This window comes from Tachypleus tridentatus, chromosome 4 (genome assembly GCF_004210375.1).
Source record: "Tachypleus tridentatus isolate NWPU-2018 chromosome 4, ASM421037v1, whole genome shotgun sequence".
NCBI lineage: Eukaryota > Metazoa > Arthropoda > Merostomata > Xiphosura > Limulidae > Tachypleus > Tachypleus tridentatus.
This window is the reverse complement of record NC_134828.1, coordinates 91,074,878-91,097,767: the sequence shown is the minus strand read 5'-3', so window position 1 is coordinate 91,097,767 and position 22,890 is coordinate 91,074,878. Positions and strand designations below refer to the sequence as shown.

The following is a 22,890-nucleotide window of genomic DNA, read 5'->3' as shown; positions in this document are numbered from 1 at the left end:
AAAATTATGAATACGAGGTGCCAAATAAAGATATTGATGAAGTGTAACTGTTTTACGTGGTGTGGGTACATTAATTGGAAAAAAAGATTGAAGTCGTGTAAAATATGAAGTGACTTTAAAAGGCCTATTAAAAGAAACATGCAATGTAGATAAAGCTAAAAATATAAATAAAGTTTATCATATGAAAGAGGGAGTTAAATTTACTGAAATCGGTATCAAGCCTATGAGTAAAAATAGAGAGAAAACACTTTTGCAACTTGTGAATAGGAATTAAAAAAAGTCTTATATGTGCCACCCCAAATTGAAATACAATATTGTAAGAAAGATTGAAAGAGAGCATAATATACACTTAACAAAATATGATAAGGAGCACAATGACTAAGTTCAAAATTAGCATAGAACTATATTTTAATTTATTAACTAAAGAATTAATATGAAATTGCCAATTTAATTTTCGATCTAAAATAATTCCTAAATATTTAACAGAGGAAACTTGAGTCAATTTGGGACACTTACAATTAGGGTAAGTATAACAATCACTAGAATGATAAAAATAGAAGGAAAAGCTGGAATGACACCATAAAGGTTAAACTGAAGAAGAAAAGATTTAGATATATTTAAGGATAAGTCATTACAGAAAAGCCAATTTTAATTTTATTAAGATCACTAGAAATAATGGCTTCATTAATTAAATTTGGCTTACTATAAACAACAACAATATCATCAGCATAGGCTTGGATATCTCCAAAAACTGTTGGTAAAGAATATCATTTATATAAATGAGAAATAATAAAGGGCCCAGAACAGAACCTTGTGGTACTCCAACATTAATTGTAAGCCAATCACTATAATTATTATGGATACAAACCGATTGCTTTCTATTGTGAAAGTAAGAAAAAAAACAATCAAAAACAATGCCTCTAAAACCATAATAAGATAATTTATTTAACAATATTTTATGATTAACAGAATCAAAAGCTTTGGCTAAGTCAAGAAAAACAGCAATTGGATGAAGATCAGAATCCAAAGCTTCTGTAATACTTCCCACAAGTTTAGCAACAGCAACCTCCGTTCCAAGCCCAGGCCGAAAGCCAAATTGAGAAGGAGACAAAACTGAATGTCTATCAAGAAATGATAAAATTCTAATCTTCATAGATTTTCAAATAGTTTAGAGAAATGTATTAATAAGGAAATAGGTCTATAATTCGTAAAATCAGAAATATTACCAGATTTATAAATAGGAATGACCAATGATAACTTTAAAGCATTAGGAAACTTCCCTTGAGTAAAAGATAAATTAATTAAAAAAGTCAAAATTGGTGCAAAAGATTAGCATTAGCTTTCAAAATCTTAACCGAAACACCATCTACACCATTAGAAGCTGAATTTGATAAGGAGAAAATATTATTCATAGTTTCAGATACAGTAACAGGATATAGGTAACAAGAAGAAGAAGGAGCAGGAGGCATGCCCTGAGAACAAAATTTAGGATTGGAGCAAGTAGATTTAGCAACATTAACAAAAAAATAATTCAAATCAGATAAATCAGTAGTACCAAAATTACAAAATTTCTTTTTATTTTTTTTTTAACATCAATAATAGAGTTAACAATATTCCAATTCTGTTTAATAGTTTTAGCATTCTTAAACAGGTTATGATAATAAGTCCATTTAGTCTTACGGGTCAAGCTAACAACATAATTCCTTAAACACTTAAACCTAATCTTTAGATAAATATCATCAGGAAATTGATGTACTTTCTTTTTTAACTTATCTCTTTTAATCATTAACAAAACCAATTCACTGGTAATCCATGGCTTAATTTTTCTAAACTTTCGTGACACAGAAACAGTAGTAGTACAACTTTGAATACAATCAGTTAACACTTCAGCAAAATTATCATAAGCAACATTAACATCAGAACAATTCATAACACAGGGCCAATCTGAAAAATTCAAACAAGAACTCAATTCATTATACTTAATCTTTTGAACATTTGAGACATGTTCTAGATCCGATAAAATGTCTATACATAAAACAATTGGAAAATGATCGGTCAAAAACTCTCAACAATATAAGAATAACAATTTTTAACAGTATTTCCACTAATTAAAAAAATGATCAATACAAGAATTAGTAACATTGGTTATCCGTGTAGGAGAAGAAATAATAATACGAAGATTGTTCTCAGACAAAAACTTAAAATATGCATTCTTATAACAAACATCATCAAATGCCAAAACATCTATATTAAAATCACCAACAAGTATATTAATATCATATTTGTATAAATTCAATTCTAATGAAAGCTCATCAATAAATTTCAATACAGGCAATCTAGGAGATCGATAAACAACAAAGAGATTAAATTTCTTATTTTGAATCATACAAAATAAAATTAAAGCATCAGACTTAATGTACTGTACTTCTTTATCATAGTCAGTATCTCAAATTTAACAAAACTGCCACTCCACTAGCCTTATTTAGACTAGAAGATGAAGAATAAAAGGAGTAACCTGGAATCGAAAGGAAACAAATCCATCCTCAACAAACCAAGTTTCAGAAAAAGCTATTATATGAAATTTAACAACGCTTGATTGTAAAAAAAACAAGAAATTGGTCAAAATTTTGAGTAAGACTTCGAATATTAACATGTATTAAATTTAAATGACCAACAGAAAAACATTTGGTAAATCAGAAGAGAAGACAAAGTTGGTGTAACACCAACAATATCATCAAAATCATCAGCCATTGCAGTATTTATAAATTATTAAGATCAATCAAGCAACGTAAAACAATGGGCTGAGTAGTTTCTGATTTCCTAATAAGAATATTACCATTCGATACCCAAAGAAATTTATAGCCAAGATCTTTCTGTTTTCGTTTTGCTTGCATGAAAATATCACGATAATATGGGAGAGATGTTCGTTAACATAAACTGGATAAGATTCATTACAGACCTTAATATCATTAGTATTAAGAGAGCGAAATTTAGTTTTCTTAAGTTTAAGCAGATCAAATTTAATTTGCTTACGACAAAACTTAACAACAATCTGTCTCGGACTCTTATTTTCAGTTGTTTTCTTTCCTATACGATGAACAGTGTCAATATCTGTAGGAGCACAGTCAACCCCAAAAGTAGTTGTAATCTTCTCAACAACTTCTTGCAAATTCTCATTAGGCTTCTCTGGAATACCTCCAATCAAAACATTATAGTTATAAGAATATTGTTCCGCTTCACACATCTTCCTCCGAAAACTTGCCATCTCCTTCCACAATTCTTCATTTTCATGCTTTAATGTTTTATTTTCCTGTTTACACTCCTTAACTTCAGCTCTCAAAGTTGTGATATCCTCACTCATAGTTTCTACCTTCTCTGAATAATATTGAAAGGAAGTCACTAATTCTTCGACCTTTACTTTGATTAAGTGAAAGTCATCAAGTCTTGACAAAATTTCAGTAACTTTTGTCTTAAGCCACTTCATATCTGCCTCCCCCCATATTTAAATCAAGCTCACTATTCTCAACAAGATTCACTGTCTCCCCCTCTAACGAAATGGACACAGTCCTTTCTAATGGAGTTTCACTATTTAGGCTTAACTTTCTTTTTCTCATACAAAAATCACATTCATAACTTTTCCCAATTTCATTTAAATATTCCAAATCCTGTTCAGTTAAGTTCTTACATCTTAAATGATACCATTTTTGACACTCACCAGAGCAATGAAGGGCTTTATCACCAACTTTAATATAAACTTTACATTGAGCACAAAATCTACGTGGCATACTAGTCAGCCATTTGTAACCATTAATTAAAGGGATATTTTTGTTATTTTAAAGAGAAATATATGTAATAACGTTACAAGTTCAGAGTATGTGATGTTACACGTGTTAAGGTACTGATTGTCAGACCAAAATGACAATAAAAGTTGTGCACTTTGAAAACGGAGAAAAACATCAGATTTTTCGCCAAAACGCATGCGTGGCCAATAAATTTGTTTGAGAGATCTGCATGTTATGCAAGTGCAACATGTGCAAAATCCCTATAAAAGTGACGGGTTCTCGGTTTCCATAGCTCAGTGTTAAGCCACCGACACGCAATACAGTTACGCCAAGACTGAACTGAAGCACAACGCAACAACGCCATTGGTCGCTTGGAAGCAGGCGAATCTCGATCAGATGTTGCCAGAGCTGTGAATGTCCACCCAAGCACCATCACAAGGCTATGGAGTCGTCACCAACAACATGGATCAACTCGTGACCGTCCACGATCTGGCAGACCTCGTGTGACCACGCCCGCACAAGATCGCAACATCCGGTTACGTCACCTTCGGGATAGGACCACCACTGCGACGTCTACTGCCTCAACCATACCAGGGTTGCGTAGAATTTCCGATCAGACCGTACGCAACCGTCTACGAGATGCAGGAATCCGATCTCGACGTCCAGTCAGAGGCGTCATCCTCACCCAGCAACATCGTCAAGCACGGCTGCAGTGGACTCGGGCACATCGGGTATGGCCTCATCGACGATGGAGGCATGTTTGGTTCAGCGATGAATCACGTTTTATGCTTCGTAGGCAGGATGGAAGGACCCGTGTTTACCGTCGCCGAGGTGAACGTTTTGCAGCAAACTGTGTGCAGGAAGTTAACAGATTTGGTGGTGGTAACGTCATGATGTGGGCTGCCATCACCTACAATGCCAGAACAGACCTTTTGCACATTCGAGGGAATCTTACGGCTCAACGATACGTCTACGAGATTCTTAGACACCATGTGCAACCCATCATGTTGAACGTCAACGACGTTTTTCAACATGACAACGCCCGTCCTCACACAGCACGACTCACCACTGTCTTCTTGAGACACCACAACATCAACGTTCTTCCCTGGCCCTCCAGATCACCAGATTTAAACCCCATCGAACATCTTTGGGACGAGTTGGACCGACGTCTGCGACGGCGACAACCTCAACTGCAGACTCTACCTCAGCTTGCAGCAGCTTTGCAGGCTGAGTGGACAGCCATTCCACAGGATGTGATTCGTCATCTCATAGCTTCCATGGGCAGGAGATGCCAAGCAGTTATTGATGCTCACGGGGGGCATACTCGTTATTGAAGTTGAGTGATGTTAAACTTCACCTAGTGAGCGTGAGCTTCGCCTTTGCAGACTTTGGATGTTCAGCAGTGAATGTGCAAAGTTTCACACATGTCATACAGAACTACCCGGAATAAACTTGTTAACAATTTGTCTCAAATTTTGCCTTTTGCGTTTCTTTTTTTGAAGAGTATGTATTATCGCAGTATACATTTTACCAGGCACACAAAATAGGTCTGTAGGTTTAAATCAGTATTATGCAATAAATAAAACTCATGCAACAAAATCTTTAATAAAATGTTTCTAACATAATAATTGAAACTTTTGTTAGTTTGTGACGAAATATTTTATACGTGTTATACGAGATTCCTACATGTCAAAATTATTATTTTAACGACTGTCCATAGATAAGTCATCAATGTTTAGATTTATTTATGTTAAAACTCGTAATAGAAATAAATAAATGAGTCACTTACTACTTATCTGTACATTTTCTACACAACCATTGATCACCTCCAAATACACACAATACTTGTGATGGTATGGAATACATTTCTAATATGTTTGTAGCTTCTTTTAGACAGTTCTGTAGTACCATTACTGTTTCACAAATCATGCATAACCAATAATCGCCCTACAACTAAATACAATTAATGAGGGGCATACTAATTATTATATTTAAAATGCCACAACTTCCATATAGTCTATCACAAAACACACATAAAAGTTTATTAATGTCGTTTTTATTATACATTTTACAAGACTAACACACCCATATACGATGTCAAACTACAACACGTAAGAAAGAATTGTGGCAGCATGTGATCAAGTGTAAAGTTTTCTTGGAAATACTGACGCCACAGTTTATCTTGGGTCATCCAAAGGTCAGTTCTGAGTTGATCAAGTACATGCTGTTTGCAAAGTAAGTACTATGTTACAATGTAAAATTAGAAAGAATTTAGCGGAAATAGACCACTTTGAAGAAATAAATCGTGACAACCCAAGATATTTGACATTCAAAACCCCTGACCATCTTGGTTAAGAAGATATACAAAATTAGAAAACCATAGCATTAGAATAACCAAGTTTATTTCACAATAACTGGCTAGCTTGTCCAAGGACCAAATGATTTTATAACAATTTTATGTTTGTCATATACATACTTAACATCAGTTACAATAATACTTTCAGTGTTTGTCATATACATACTTAACATCAGTTACAATAATACTTTCAGTGTTTGTCATATACATACTTAACATCAGTTACAATAATACTTTCAGTGTTTGTCATATACATACTTAACATCAGTTACAATAATACTTTCAGTGTTTGTCATATACATACTTAAAATCAGTTACAATAATACTTTCAGTGTTTGTCATATACATACTTAACATCAGTTACAATAATACTTTCAGCGTTTGTCATATACATACTTAACATCAGCTACTATAATACTTTCATAATATTAATATTCACATTTACAGATTGCTAAATAGATTTAATTGTACTGTAATTATAATACACAATATATCGGGTCATCCCATAAGTAATGTCCGAAAATTTAATACAGAAAGTGCATCATCATTTCTGTCTTTGTAGAAGGCTTTAATAACTAAAATATGTAGTAGTACGTGTATGAAAATGTTCAGACAAATAAAGAAACTAACCCAACTCCGCTTTTTAAAATTATTAATCAAATAAATTCTTATGAAGATTGATGTATCTGAGGAACACATTAGGCATATAATGCTTTATGAGTTTAAACAAGGTAATAGTGTAGCAGAAACTACATTAAACATTCGAGGTGTTTATAGTGTGGAGTCTCTCAATGAAAGAAAATGTCGAAGGTGGTTTCAGAAGTTCAGATCAGGTGACTACAGCTTAAGTGATGCGTCACGTTCAGGTCGTCCTGTTGAGTTTAATGATGACTTGCTTGTGGCTGCACTTGATGAAGATTGTGCTGTACCAGTTGAAGAACTAACACAGAAGTTTAATTCAACCCATTTACAGTTCACCGTCATCTGCAACAGCTTGGAAAGGTGTCAAAACTTGGAAAATGAGTCCCCCTTGATTTAACAGAAGCCATCCTCAGAGCAAGAGTGAATATTTGTACTTCTCTGTACTCTCGTGAACGTCACTCACTTTTTTTGGACAGGTTAGTGACTAAAGATGAAAAATGGACATATTATAAACATATTAAACGCCGCAGATAATGGCTCAGTGCAGGTAAACTGGCTAAAGCACAGCCCAAAATGGATCTCCACCCTAGGATATTCTTGCTAAACGTGTAGTGAGCTATTATTGGTGTGACCACTTTGAGTTGCTGCCACTCAATAACAGTTACATCAGACTTCTATTGTCAACAGTTAGAACGCTTGAATGTTGCACTGCAAGAAAAGAGGCGTGCTTTGATCAATTGTAAAGGTGTTGTGTTACACCAGGATAATACATTGTCCCATACAGCAAGGATCACATCTGCAAAGACTGAAGAGTTAGACTGGGAAAAACTTCCACATCCTCCTTACTCTCCAGACCTTGCTCCATCTGATTATCAACTATTCCAAAGTTTACAAAACTATCTTGATGGAAAAGGGCTTGGAACACATAAAGATGTCAAAACTACCCTCGCTACAATTCTTAACTCCAAATCCCAAGAATTTTATAGAAGTGGCATTCTGAAGCTTGTGAATCGTTAGCAGGAAGTAATTAATAATAATAGAACATACATTATTGAATAAATAACATTAAAAGTGTTTGAAATCCTTTCTCTTTTTCTGAACCTAAAATCGGACATTATTTAAGGGATGACCTGTTATTTAATATCATTTTTTTAATTACTGAAAGTTAAATGTTCTTTACAAACTGGTTAAATATTAATTTATCACTTAGTATAGATTATTATATTCTGTGTTCGAAACCTATCAATGTGTGTTTCAGTCCACTTCGAGTAAAACAAAAGTTAAGGTTAAACGTGCAACATTTATATTTACGGAAAGGCTATTAAAATAAAAGCTAATTTTTTTGTTTGTTTTTGAATTTCGCACAAAACTACACGAGGGCTATCTGCACCATCTACACAAGTGAAATGCTTTTCAATTTTGTTATGGATTGATCACAACACAAGTGTTTCACAGAAGGTTATTGCACTCAGCTACCTGGTCATGTTTTCTTTAGCACGTCACTGGATGCAGTACTGAGTCCAGGTTGAGCTGCCTACTATATGTGCATTTTTCTCGTGTGTTTTTGAATTTTGAGCAAAACTACTCGAGGGCTATCTGCACCATCTACACAAGTGAAATGCTTTTCAATTTTGTTATGGATTGATCACAACACAAGTGTTTCACAGAAGGTCATTGCACTCAGCTACCTGGTCATGTTTTCTTTAGCACGTCACTGGATGCAGTACTGAGTCCAGGTTGAGCTGCCTACTATATGTGCATTTTTCTCGTGTGTTTTTGAATTTTAAGCAAAACTACTCGAGGGCTATCTGCGCTAGCAGTCCCTAATTTAGCAGTGTAAGACTAGAGGGAAGGCAGCTAGTCATCACCACCCACCGCTGACTCTTGAGCTGCTCTTTTACTAACAAATAATGGGATTGATTGTCACGTTATAATGTCCCATGGCTGAAAGGGCAAGTATGTTTGGTGTGATAGGGATTCGAACCCGGGACCCTCATATTATGAGTTAAACACCTTAACCCACCTGGCCATGCCGGGCTGCATTTTTTTTTTCTCACTTATGTCTCTTTGTCAGAGCTCTTTGACTAGCTTCAAAGTGAAATGCCTCTCTACTGATTATCTTCTTCTTTTTTAAGCTTAATTTATAGACGTTAACTAATTTATTTGATCAATACTGTTTGGTTGGTTGTTTGTTCTGAGTTTCGCGCAAAGCTACACAAGGACTATCTACGCTTGCCGTCCCTAATTTAGCAGTGTGAGACTAGAGGGAAGGCAGCTAGTCATCACCACCCACCGCCAACTCTTGGGCTACCCTTTTACCAACGAATAATGGGATTGACCGTCACATTATAACGCTCTTACGGCTGAAAGAGCGAGAATGTTTGGCGCGATGGGGAACCCGCGACCCTCAGGTTACGAGTTGCACGCCTTAACAGGCTTGGCCATGCCGGGCCTTAAAAGCTAATTTTAAAACATAAGAGCTACGTATATATTTACAATAAATTTTAAATACGTGGGGACTTTACAAAACTGTAAAAATGAAGTAACGTATATTAGTTAAATACAATTTTTGTATTTAAGCTGTAAGTTTCTAAAGTACAATTAAATAGGGTTGAAGTAAATTAACTTTCATACAACTTAGTATATAATACTTGTTGTACTTTTGTTTTTATAAGAACATTTATTAAATTTCGCTGTAAAAATATCTTTAAGTTACACTGACATAATAATTGACAGACATATTTAACAGACATATTTTGACCAGCTGGAAATGTCTCATTCAAATATATATATCAAACTGTTGTAGCATTCACAGCTAATAACGCTGCATGGACAGCATGTACATCAGTTTAGTGTCAAAAGACATCAATTATCTAAAATCAGACAGTTAGTATGTTCTGTGAGTAATTATTATGATATTAATTGTCATGTAATGGATACTGGTAAAAGTATTTAAAAACCATCTTATCACTGTTGTTAGATAAATGTAAAATAGTCATTGTCAATTAATTAATATTAATATTTAATTAAAATTAAGTAAATTAATTAAAATATTCGTCTGATATATAGCAACGATGTTTTGAAACACGATACAATTAAAACAATAACGAAATCTCGTATATGTAAGGAAAAAACTGTTATAAACTAACTGATATATTCTGACCATTTGCTGCATGTCGAACAGAGAACGTACTGGCCCGGCATGGCCAAGCGCGTAAGGCGCGCGACTCGTAATCCGAGGGTCGCGAGTTCGCGCCCGCGTTGCGCCAAACATGCTCGCCCTCCCAGCCGTGGGGGTGTTATAATGTGACGGTCAATCCCACTTTTCGTTGGTAAAAGAGTAGCCCAAGAGTTGGCGGTGGGTGGTGATGACTAGCTGCCTTCCCTCTGGTCTTACACCACTAATTTAGGGACGGCTAGCACAGATAGCCCTCGAGTAGCTTTGTGCGAAATTCCAAAACAAACAAACAAACAAACGAACAGAGTATTCAATAATTGTAAGCTAACCTGTTAAATACTGAGAATATATAGTTAATGTTTCGTAACACAAGACAGCAACAGTGTTTCATCATTAATGACTGTATTTTAGAAACATACAGTTTACTTAAATACAAAACTTGTAGTTAACTGATATGCAGCACTATTAAGTTCATTATTAAATATATTGTGTATTATAATTATGATCTATTTGAATATATTAAGCGAGTAGTGAATATTAATTATTATACTAACTGATACTAAGTATATATATGAAAAGCACTGAATCGTTACAACTTTAATCACTCGGTCCACTTATTGACTTGGTCATTCTAATACTGTGATTTTTCTAATTTTGTATATTTTATTAACCAAGATGGTTAGTGCCTTTAATGTCAAATACGTCAGACTATCTTACTTTATTTCTTCAAACTGGAGTGTTTTTGTCATACTCTGCTTTACTTGTACGTTGCAATACAGTACTTACTTTGTAAACTACATAGACTTGACCAACTCAGAACTGATCTTCAAATGAGGCAAACTTGATAACCTGTGTTTTAGTGATGTCGTAGAATAAAGTTTCATCAGATGCTGTTTCAATCGTGTTCTAGTTTGACATCAGATATAGGTTTGTTAGTCTTGTGAATGTATAATAGAAACGGCATTTATAAACTTGAATGTATGTTTTGTGATAAACAGTCCACACGTTATGGCATTTTAAACACTAGTAACCAATAATTCACTCCTTTAGGTGAAGGTGGTTATTAGTTAGGTATGATTTATAAAACATTATGTGTCCTATAAGTTTTGTGTGCATTTGAAGGTGATCGATGGTTCTTTATAAAAGGACGAATACAGTAAGTCAGTCATTTATTATTTTTATTACAAATAATGCATTTTAACATAATTAAAGGTAGACATTGATCATCTATCTATTGACAGTCGTTAAAATAATAATTTTGACATGTGGAAATCTCATGAAATATGAGTAAAATATTTTGGTACAAACTAATAAAACAGTTTAATTATTACGTAAAGAATGTTTAATTAACGATTTTGTTGTATGAGTTTTGTTTATTGCACAATATCGATTTGAACCTAGAGACATATATTGTGTGTCTGGTATATTATATATTGTTATTATGTTATAATTAATAATATTTTATGTAATTGAAAATACTTTTTAGGACGAATTAATTATAGTTGTATTAATTAGTTGATAATTTAGTACCGAAAATCTTCAAACAAAAGGTTTTCATTATTGTATCGTCCCTTTTTTTAAGACGAATTATTTATAGTTGTATTAATTAATTAATAATTTAGTACCAAAAATCTTAAAACAAAAGGTTTTCATTATTGTATCGTCCATTTTTTACGATTAATTAATTACAAATACATTATTCTTAAGTGTCTTTTTCTATAACAACTTGATTGATAATAAATGATTTAATTAATTAATTACAAATTATTTACTTAATAAATGTTAATTATCCTATTTATAATGAATTAATTGTAAATTAATTACTGTTAAGTATCTTTAGAACGAACTAATCATAAATTAAATTGTGTTAGGCGTTCTTTTTAAAACGATTTAATACTTAAATAATTAATAATTATTAGCATGATGAGACATGAATTATATGAGTTACGGCGGCCTCTATCGATGCACAAGTCTATGATATTACTTTTGTAAAGAAATTTTCAGAACGATATTTTTAAACTGTGTTAATAGTAATTAATTAATGCAATCACATGTGTTTTTAAGGCTCTTCAAACAATACAGACAGCTTAGTGCAGCGTAACTTATGTCACAAACATGTAATAAATAACTTTACAAAGTTTTCATCACAGTCTTTTCCATTTCAGAAGCTCCCCGCTAGTACAACGGTATGTTTGCGGATTTACAACGCTCAAATGAGGAGTTCGATTCCCGTTAGTGGGCTCAGCAGATAGCCCGATGTGGTTTTGCTATAAGAAAAAAAAACAACACACACACACTATTCTAAAAACAACAACAAACTAAACTTTAAGATATAATGATCTACTACAAAATGTTAGTGTACATTTCAGAACTGTTTCTTAATGTGTGATATTAGCAATGTCTTAGTATGATTAAGGAGATCGACTCATTTCAAATACAAATGTCCGTATTAACGCCCTCTCAGTGGCACAGTGATACGTCGAAAAAAAAACACAACCGGCTTAAAATATCCGTGGTGTATCTTTGTGCGTTAGACAAAGAAAATAAACCTTAATTAATTGTAACTAATATGTGAGGTCAATAACTTCTAGTTATGAAGAATCGAGACAACTGAGGGAATTACAAAAATGTAAATCAGCAGTTGGCAGGATGCCAACGTACTTATTCAAATAAAGAAGGAACAACATATTTTTGGTTAAATATACTATTTAAGACATTGTTATTAATGGGACTCCATTTATGAACCTGTGTATAACAATAGAGGTAAAACGAGATATTGTTTTAAAAGTTAAAAAACGTAATGTCATATACACTGACAAATAAGATAATTTTGTGTGAAAAATCAGTAAACGAGATAATTAGTCATCTTTGTAAAAGTAGGGTCAGGCCTCTCGACTCGCAATCTGCTGTTCGTGGATTTGAATCCCCGTATCAAAATACATGATTGCCCTTTCAGCCGTATGAGCGTTATAATGTGATAGTCAATCCCCCCTATTCGTTGGTAAAATGAGTATCCCAAGAGTTGTTAGTGGATGGTTATAACTAGCTGTCTTCCCTCTTGTCTTCACTGCTAAAATAAGGAAGGCTAGTGCAGAGAGTCCTCGTGTAGCTTTGCGCAAAAGTAAAACATAAAACGCTCCATAAAGAAACGTGTAAAAGTAATTATATTAACTTTTCTAGTCATCCTTCTATTGTTCTTTTTATAAAAAAAAATATATCTTCCTGTTATTGACAGTGTTTCTTTCAGAGAGAAAGTTTTATGACAGAGAAAAACTGTTTATTAAAATTGATGTTTTTAATGGTTGCAAGAGTTTAGCTATCAATTAAAGCCACTTTGACACAAAAAAAATCTATACATAGGAAGATGTTGGGAGATGCTTAAGTGTGGTATAGAACTTAACGTGCTTGTTGGATTTCACAACTTCTTGCCGCTTTCTGCACGGAGCAGCCGTAGATACACTCATAAGAATGAAGATCAAATCGTAAGTAGCTGAAATGTTGGCGGATGCTACTGTATGATTTAGCTGCCTTACCGTTAATCTATCAGTTCATAATTATATAGTGTAGTAATTAGTTTTCAGGAACGAATGTGTCTGTTTTCTTCTAGCAAAGCCACATCAGACTATCTGCTGAGTCCACCGAGGAGAATCGTACTCTTAATTTCAGCAATGTAAATCCATATACTCCAAGAATGAACGAACAACAACAATACAAAAAATGTCATTGAGAAGGTATGAGATATAAAATGGAAATAAATTGTGTTCTAGATATAGTTGGTTTTTTTTCCATTTTCTAATAATATCCAAGGGTTTTTTCAAAATGTAAAAGAGTCAACACTCCCTTCATAACGAAACTGTATTATAGTTACCAAAAGCAGGACTCAACCCAATCTCTCAATTTCCGATAAACCGTTCAGGCAAACAATCCGAAAAGATCATGCTGTGTGTTTTATTAAAAAGCCAGTAACGACTCACCCCAACCACGGAAACTCCCCTACGCTATTGTCTACTCCATACAAGGAGCGGACACACTTTGTCAGCACGTGCCACGTACTAAACTGAAACGCCGTTCGACATGTGATTAATCCGATTCCTGAGTTACCAGCAGAAAAGATCAGAGCGATGAACCAATAAGTTTAGGCGTCCTGGCTAGTGGCTTACTGATTGAGCGCACGGAGATCACTGTATACATCAACTAATATAAACTCTATTAGCCTTGTAATTCGTGCTTCAGGATAGAAAGAGAAAGCGAACAATAACGAAGCTTTCTCGTAAAGTTTGATCCGTCGAACTACCGGGACAACAAATGACACGAGGTATTTGTCAGCACACAAGGTGATGTTTGAGTCATCCTTGATCAATTCCTCGTGCAGTTACAATGAAATGTTTAATCGTTTCTTTGAGCTTTGATGGACAACACGAAACACGTGTTAACAGGCGTATGATCTGCTTGACTGTTTCCGTGTAATTACTGGAATATTCGTGTTATTAACACAAAAGATACATTACTTCATGTATTTAAAACATACCGAAAAATTGAATTCCAAACAGTGAACTAAGACTACTACTCAATATTATTTGTTCAATGCAAAGACACATTGGTCTATCTGCCTTGTCCATAGATCGAACCCTGGATTTTAGTGTTGTAAGTTCGTGAACTTACCGCTCTCTCGAGAGGAGACATAAAAGATTTAATACGGTCAAATACTAAATAATCTTTGGTTTTTATTAATCACTTTTAGTGTAAAGTTTGAACATTTCTATACACATTTCTCTGGGTATTCTGCTCTTTATTGCTACTAAGAAAAGCTGTATTATATATTATGTATTATAGGTAAAGTTTAGATACTGTTCTAAATTACAGTTTCATTCTATGATTTAGTTGTTTGCTATAGAGAGCAGCTAACTACCATGATGTAATTACCAGGAAACATTTCTAATATTTAGAGTACCTTATTGATAAATAGGAGTAATCAGTATGTGAATTTACAAAGAAATCAGTTCAGTGGAAGTGCAGTTTGGTTTATGTCAGAAAAGTTATTCGTTGAGAATATAGCATTTACACCCTTGTGCAAAGTAATTGAAACAAGACGAAAAATTACGATTTTTTTCAATTTTTTGCATTTTTATTTCTGAGAATCCAAAAATTACTCACAAATTAATACATGGTATGACCGCCTTTATTTTTTAGAAGATCATTAATCCACTTTGGCATCGAGTCCACGAGTTGACTACAATCTTTACTAATTTTGTATCGCGGTACCACACCTCAATTATGGCCTCAATTAGCTGATCTTTCGTAGTACACTCTTTTCCCCGAAGTCTTTCTTTACAAATCGCCCAAAGATTTTCAATAGGATTTAAGTCCGGAGAGTTTCCAGACCAGTTCAGCACCTTTATTCGCGTTGTAGTCGTAAAATTCTTCACAAGTTTCAATGTGTGGCACGGAGCCTTGTATCATACCATCTACGATATGTAAGCCTCTAACACCATAGTAGCTGAAAAAAACCCAAAACATTTTTTTCAAGAGATGTTTTACGAACTGATTGATGTGAGATTCTCGAAGTTTCTCACCTGAAGATCTGCAAACATGCTGACTTCTTTCACCCTGTACGAAGAAATGAGTCTTGTCACTGAATAACATCTTCCTCCATTGTTCTTGAGTCCAGTTCTTGTATTTCAGACCCCATTGATACCGTTTTTTCTTCACTGAGTTGGTAAGAAGTTGTTTTTGACTGGTCTTCTTGCCCTTCGACCGACATCAAGAAGCCTCCGACGAACCTTTGAAGAGCTGACTTTTATTCCTTTAACCTCCAAATCTCTTTTTATGGCGTCACTTGTCTTTCGTGGATCTTTCACACTCTCCCTAACCACGTACGCGTCGTCTCTTGGCGTTGTTTTCCTTTTTTGGCTACATCCTCCTTTACGTTTCGGACTGATAGATCCGGTACTCACCTTAGCCTTGATCACACGGCTGATGGTCGATAGGCGAACACCAACAACGTCCGCGATTTCCCTGTAAATCATACCGGTGTGCTCAAAATTTCGTCATATATCCCAAAAATAGATCGACCGTACTGCAAAACACAGCTAATGACGCCGTCTATGTGAAAAAATGACTATTAAAGGAAATCAGTGGGTCCAGCGAGCCTACACCGGCCGCCATGCTGAACCTATTGTAAAATGACCATTTGTTTCAATTAATTTGCACAAGGGTGTATTTGGTCAATTGGTGAATTAATGTTCTTTATTAATCGATTAGCCTTGCAAGGAATATTTAGAAATAGGTCTCACGTCTTACAGTTTAGATTGAAACATTGTATTTAAAATTAGGCTAACATCAGCTTCCACATTTGTGCTGAAAGGTTTGTGTGAAGGTAGGCGTACAAGTGAACATAGTTGAAATAATCGTTTATTAAAGAAGTAAATAAATCTGCTATTATTAAGTGGAATAGATCTTGCATTACTTTTGTAAATAATCGAAAATAATCTGCCAAACGAAAGAATGCTACAACAATATCCGGTCATCAGATCTTATCAACTCGAAAATGCCTCATTACAAAAATAAGTAACCTCTACGAACGGACGTCAATCATGTAGCAGGATTTGTAGAAAACTTTGATGGTATTGGTAAGTGAAAGTAATACTTTACGCACACGCGAGATAACCATTATTCTGTTTTGTCTACAATATAACATCAGATAGAATTAAATATTTTAGCACCAAACGTTAGAGCAACAACGACTTATGAGGTTTGGGGTTATTTGTATCCGGTCGTTTTCTAACAACAACAACAAAACTTGAACAAAAAAGTCCAGTAGAGCAAAACTCACAAACAAGTATTGGAAAATCAAATTGAAACCATTGTATAGTTTCTTTAAATAATAACCAAAACACGACATGACTTGGCAAGGTTGCAATGGCTCGTTGAGCAGCGTAAGAACGTCGTGACGTTGAAACACTTTCATAAATATTGTATGTTTATTTGTGTAGAGTTCGCAGAGAGTGAACAATATGCACAATGACAGCTAGAGTCGTCGTTACTCGGTGCTTATTTGACAAAAACAACAGCCTTGGTGTTTAATTAGCACACAATAATAAAAATAGATTTTAAAGAAAATTATAGATTTTTTAATGTGAAATATTCTGTAAATAACAATCACTAAGTAAAAATGTCAATAGAAAAATATTCTACAAATAAGGCCCCGGCATGGCCAGGTGGTTATGGCACTCGACTTGTAATCTGAGGGTCGCGATTTCGAATCTACGTCACACCAAACATGCTCACCCTTTCAGCCGTGGGGGCGTTATAATGTTACGGTCAATTTCACTATACGTTGGTAACATAGTAGCCTAAGAGTTGGCGGTGGGTGATGACTAGCTGCTTTCCCTCTAGTCTTACACTGCTAAATTAGGGACGACTGACGCAGATAACCCTCGAGTAGCTTTGCGCGAAATTCAAACCAAATCTATGAATAACCATGACCAAGGAATAACGTCAATAGGGAGCTATTCTATAAAGAACCATCAGTTACGGTGTAGCATCAATATTGAAATATGTTACAAATAACCATTTCTAAGGTACAACGTGAATTGGTAAATGTCATATAAATAACTAACACTGAGGAACAATAGCAATAAATATATATATATACTCTATTAGTAACTATCTTTGAGTTTTAGTAGTCTTGCTGGGTGAGTTTGATTTTATACATAAATTAATTGTTGAACTAGAAGGAATGTTAAATTGTTATACAGTAGTACAGAATTAAAAAGGTAAATCCTAGAAAAGGAAGTTCACAAGTAAAGAGTGAAAAATGATACAATGTGGTAATCAGGTTAACTGGTGTCCGTCATAAAGTATAAATATACATAGTTTTGAAGGTTGAGGAAAAACTATGCCAATAAATAGTTTCCTATTATAAATATTCTTTGGTTTGGTTTGAATTTAGCGCAAAGCTACACGAGGGCTATCTGCGCTAGCCGTCTCTAACTTAGCAGTGTAAGACTAGAGAAAAGGTAGCTAGTCATCACCACTCACCGTCAACTCTTGGGCTACTCTTTTACCAACAAATAGTGGGATTGGCCGTCACATTATAATGCTCCCACGGCTGATAGGGCAAGCATGCTTGATGATGAGCCTTCGAAACCGCAACTTTCGGATTACGAGTCGAGTGCCTTAACCACCTGGCCATGCCGGGCCTCAAGTATCCTTTGGATATAAACACTAAATTTCTAATAACTTGCAGCAGTCTTTGTATATTACCCTCTGAAATAAGTACCTTATCATTTCTGGAGAACATTACACTAAATTACAGAACAATTAGTGTTGTCTGTGACTTTTGTCCAAGTTTGAATATTAGCACAGTTTTAATATCCAGTTTAGAAAGATTTCGATTTAATTGGATATTGGACAAAATCAAGTATCAAGAGTATATTTATCAAATATCATTGTTCAGACCAACTGATAAAAGGCATTTATAACTGGATTTTGTCAGCAGTAACAATTGAAACTGGATACGTCTACTACCAGGAAAAATGAGACAGCCAACACCTGGTGAGAACTGAAGGAAAATATAATTGAACTGTCATATAGAATACAACAAAAGTTTGAGTCTCTCAATAGACTAATCTAAGAGCATTCGACCGATGAGACAGTACCAGACTGGTGTGCCCCCAAAACCCAATCAGACAATACGCGACAAACGTGTCCCTAGAACTCAACCAGACAATACCATAGAAATAAGGCAGTACCAGTCAGATGTGTTTTAAGATCCCAGTCAGATAATACCTGGTAGATGTGTCACAAAAAACCCGTGATAACAAGAAAATTCAAGATAATGTCTCAAGAGATCAATCAGACAATATTGAATAATGCGTCACAAGAACCAAATCAGACAGTACCATGACAACAAGGAAATACAGGATAGATGTATCCAAAAATAACAATCAGACAATATAGGATAGATGTGTCACAAGAACCCAATCAGACAGCTCCAGACTAGTAAGGCAATGCAGGATATATGTGTTCCAAAAAACCCAATCAGACAATACCAGACAAATGTGGTGCCCAATGACACAAACGATATGACAAAAATCACTTTATGACAGTCACAATGAGATTTAAAACCGATAATGTTATATGAAGACAATAAACTACAGTTTTAATGTGTTTATAGTGTATGAGGTCTTCTTGTGGAAGTGATGTAACATTGGTGCAATTGTTCACACGCCAGAAGTTTCTTTTTTCACTTCTTTATCAAAGCAAATAACTTTAAGTGTGGATCTGAACATTGTTGTCAAGTATGCCACCCTTCAGCCGTTTTCTTTGAACAGTACAGCCCATTCCAATAAGTTAAAATTGAACATTATTTTAGTCACGACTATCCTGTTGCTGCCATCACTAAACCAACTTAAACAGCTCTTCTCATTAGTAAGAACTTCATCGTCTTGAAGAGTTTATAGCATGTTGAATCCCCGACATCATAAATCGGTCCAATCTGACATTAGATACCATTCATACCTTGTAGTTAATACATGTTTTATGACTACTCCTTTAATCAGAACTGCTTCTGCATACGTTAATAGTTCATTTCATTAACTCTTATTGAAGGAGGAGATTCCCAAGTCTAACGACATTAATGTTTTAAATAAACTTTACTTTCATGAGTTAGGATGCGTGACCCATACACAGTCTATCACAAAAATAAATTTGTAATAAATTGTAGATTTGTATAAGTTTCAAAGACAGAGGAGGACGTAATAAATAAAACAAGTTTGTGGACTTACATCGCTAAAATTCGGGGTTAGATTCGTTGCAGTGGACACAGTAAATGTGGCATTGTTCTAAAATAAATAAAATAGTTTAGATTATTAACGAGAATAAGTTGATAAATAATCGTATGAAAGTATAATGTTCTCTTAAACTTATGATTGATCTGTCAAGATTTAAAAGAAATGAAAAACGGTTTATTGTTTTCCTAAATAAAATAGATATGATAATTTTAGGTTTCCTGCATTCAGGTTTTTGTTCTGCTACAAGATGCAAAACAGTTTAGAATAAACATTTATGTTCGAATTTTTTACTATTGGCCAGGTGGGTTAAGGAGTTCGACTCGAAATCCAAAGGTCGTGGGCTCGAATCCCTGTCGCACCAAACATGCTTGCCCTTTCAGCCGTGGGGGTGTTATAATGTTACAGGCAATCCCACTATTTGTTGATAAAAGAGTGATTCGATTCAAAAGTTGGCGGTGGGTGGTGATGATTAGCTGCCTTTCCTCTAGTCTTACACTGCAAAATAAGGAACGGCTAGCTCAGATAGCCCTCGTGTAACTTTGCGCGAAATTGAGAAAAAGCAAAACATTTTATTATAATACTGTTGAAGTATTTTTGAGGTTCACAGGCAAAAATTCTTAAATTTCCATTGGCCTCCCAATGGCCTAGTGGTATGTCTACGGACTTACAACGCTAAAAACCGGGTTTCGATACTCATGGTGGGCTGAGCACAGATAGCCCATTGAATAGCTTTGTGCTTAATTCAAAAACAACAACAAAACAAGAACAAATTTCCGTTTCTCTGTCAACATTATTCTTCGTACATTAGCTCTCCTGTTTATCATTTTTATTCCCTGGTTTCCATGGGGACGTTTTCATCTTTATTGCTAGGCAACAGAAAGTATAATATAGAGTTTATTGGAAAAGGAGGGGTCGTTCTTTTTAATCAATAGCTCATTGCATCCTATAACAGACACTCGCTCCGCCCTGATATAGTTCCGTACATTACGTCAAGGTCTGATAAAATGACAATCAAAATTTAATCAAAGTCTCCTTATTTCAGGCTTAATTTCCCTTTGAATTGATTAGATATTTCTTTCTATTATCGTGTAACTTTTCGCGAGTTTCGAACAAACCCAAAGCCTCTTTTATTAATCCATTCTAGCAGAAAACTATGCATCAGTCATGTTTTCTTTTCTTCCAAGGCTCGCCATGGCCAGGTGGTTGAGGCACTCGACTAGTAATCTGAGGGTCGCGGTTTCGAATCCCCGTCACACGAAACATGCTCATCCTTTCAGCCCCTGGGGGCGTTATAATGTTACGGTCAATCCCATTATCCGTTGGTAAATGAGTAGCCCAAGAGTTGGCGGTGGGTGGTGATGACTAGCTAGCTGCCTTCCCTCTAGTCTTACACTACTAAATTAGGGACGGCTAGCGCGCATAACCCTGGTGTAGCTTTGCGCGAAATTCAAAACAAACAAACAAATAAAACAAATTTTCTTCCAATAGTAGAGGCCTCCAGTGGCACAGTGAAATGTCTTCGGGTTCACATCGTCAAAAACCAGGTTACGATACCCGTGGTGGGCAAAACACAGATAGTTCATTGTATAGCTTTGTGCTTAATTCTAAACAAACAAACCAATAGCAGAGAAGCGAAATTAAATCCGTCTATCTTTAAAATAGCATGGCTGTATATTTTGAAGCATAATTGTTTCTTTCTTTCAGCGTAGCGCTATATAACTGGCCATCTGCTCTCTGTTCACTACAAAGAATCGAACTCCGGATTTTAGAGTGTAAATACGCAAACTTACTGTTGACTCACTGGAAGGGATATAATATATATATATATACTACAAACATAGGTATCCAGAAACACCAGGCTTAAAAAATAATGATATAGATGTTATCCTGGACCTTCTTCTTCCATTATTTTCAGTCGCAGTATATGTACAGTTAATCTGGTGAAAAGTTACCCGTGTTATGCGCGGCATCAACCGTCACTTTCATTTGGTGCTGGCCTCGTTTGTTTTGCTAGTGATTATAAATTAAAATAGTTAAGCAACCGACTGAGTTTGTCAGCCAAATGTTTGGCCAGTTCCTCAAAAGCGGTTCCCCGATAAGACAACGGTAAATCATTGGATTTACAACACTAAAATCACGGGTTTGATACCCCCTCCGTGGATACAGCAGATAGCCCAATGTGCGTTTTCTTGTAGCAAAGCCACACCGGGTTATCTACTGTGTACACCGAGGAAAATCGAATCCCTGATTTTAGCGTTGTAAATCCGTAGACTTACCGCTTTACCAGCGTGGGAACTACATATAGATATTGAAAACCTATTAAATATTAGTGGTTTACCAAAACTTGAGATTTTATGTTTTATTTCTTAGCATAATGGACACTGTTAACATTCATCTCTTGTGATTTAAAAATCAAATTTCGATTGCAGTTAAAAGTAAAACACTAACATTTAATCAAATTGCAACATTGTAAACAAATTTATAAAAAAAAATGCAAACGTCATTCGTAACAGAAACAACAAAAACAAAATTGGTTAAAATAAAAAAAATACTTAGATGAATACATTTAAACTTCGCCAGCAATCAACAGCTAAACAAGTAAACATAATTCATATAATTAATCAGTGATGACGAGCAAACCCACTTGTAGAGAAAAAAATATACATGTAAAAACGACTGGTTTGGGTTGAGAAAATGTTTTTTTCTGAGCACGACCTCTACATTCCTCCACTCATTTACACAACTGCCTTCAAACATGTGGTTAGCTATCGGTCAGTTACCTCTTTCTTTCTTTGTGAACCTGATGATGACCGAAGAAGATAGAAACGTTGTTTTACATAAAAAATTTTCTCAGCCCAAACCAGCCGTTTTTACATATATATTTTTCATATAATTAAGTTGCAACACATATTCACGTGCAATGATATATAGCGCCATCTGTTACGTATTAAAATCCCTCTCGTAAACAATACCATTGAATTTTACGATAATACACTTTTAGAGTAAAACAGTTTCGTTTTATCCAACTAAAATAATTATATTATTTTACCTGTTTAATACTTCTAATCCACGTGTATGGTCAAGCAGTTACTAACTGACAGCAACTCGTTTTCATATTTTGATGTGGACATACGATTT

The 22,890-nt window shown here is 34.9% G+C and overlaps 1 protein-coding gene across 3 annotated transcripts in view; it reads right to left on the bottom strand.

Annotated features, from left to right (window-relative positions):
• Positions 1–22,890, bottom strand: part of LOC143249675 (semaphorin-2A-like) — a 328,919-nt gene that overhangs the window by 278,357 nt on the left and 27,672 nt on the right. The gene's annotated exons all lie outside the window — the stretch shown is intronic.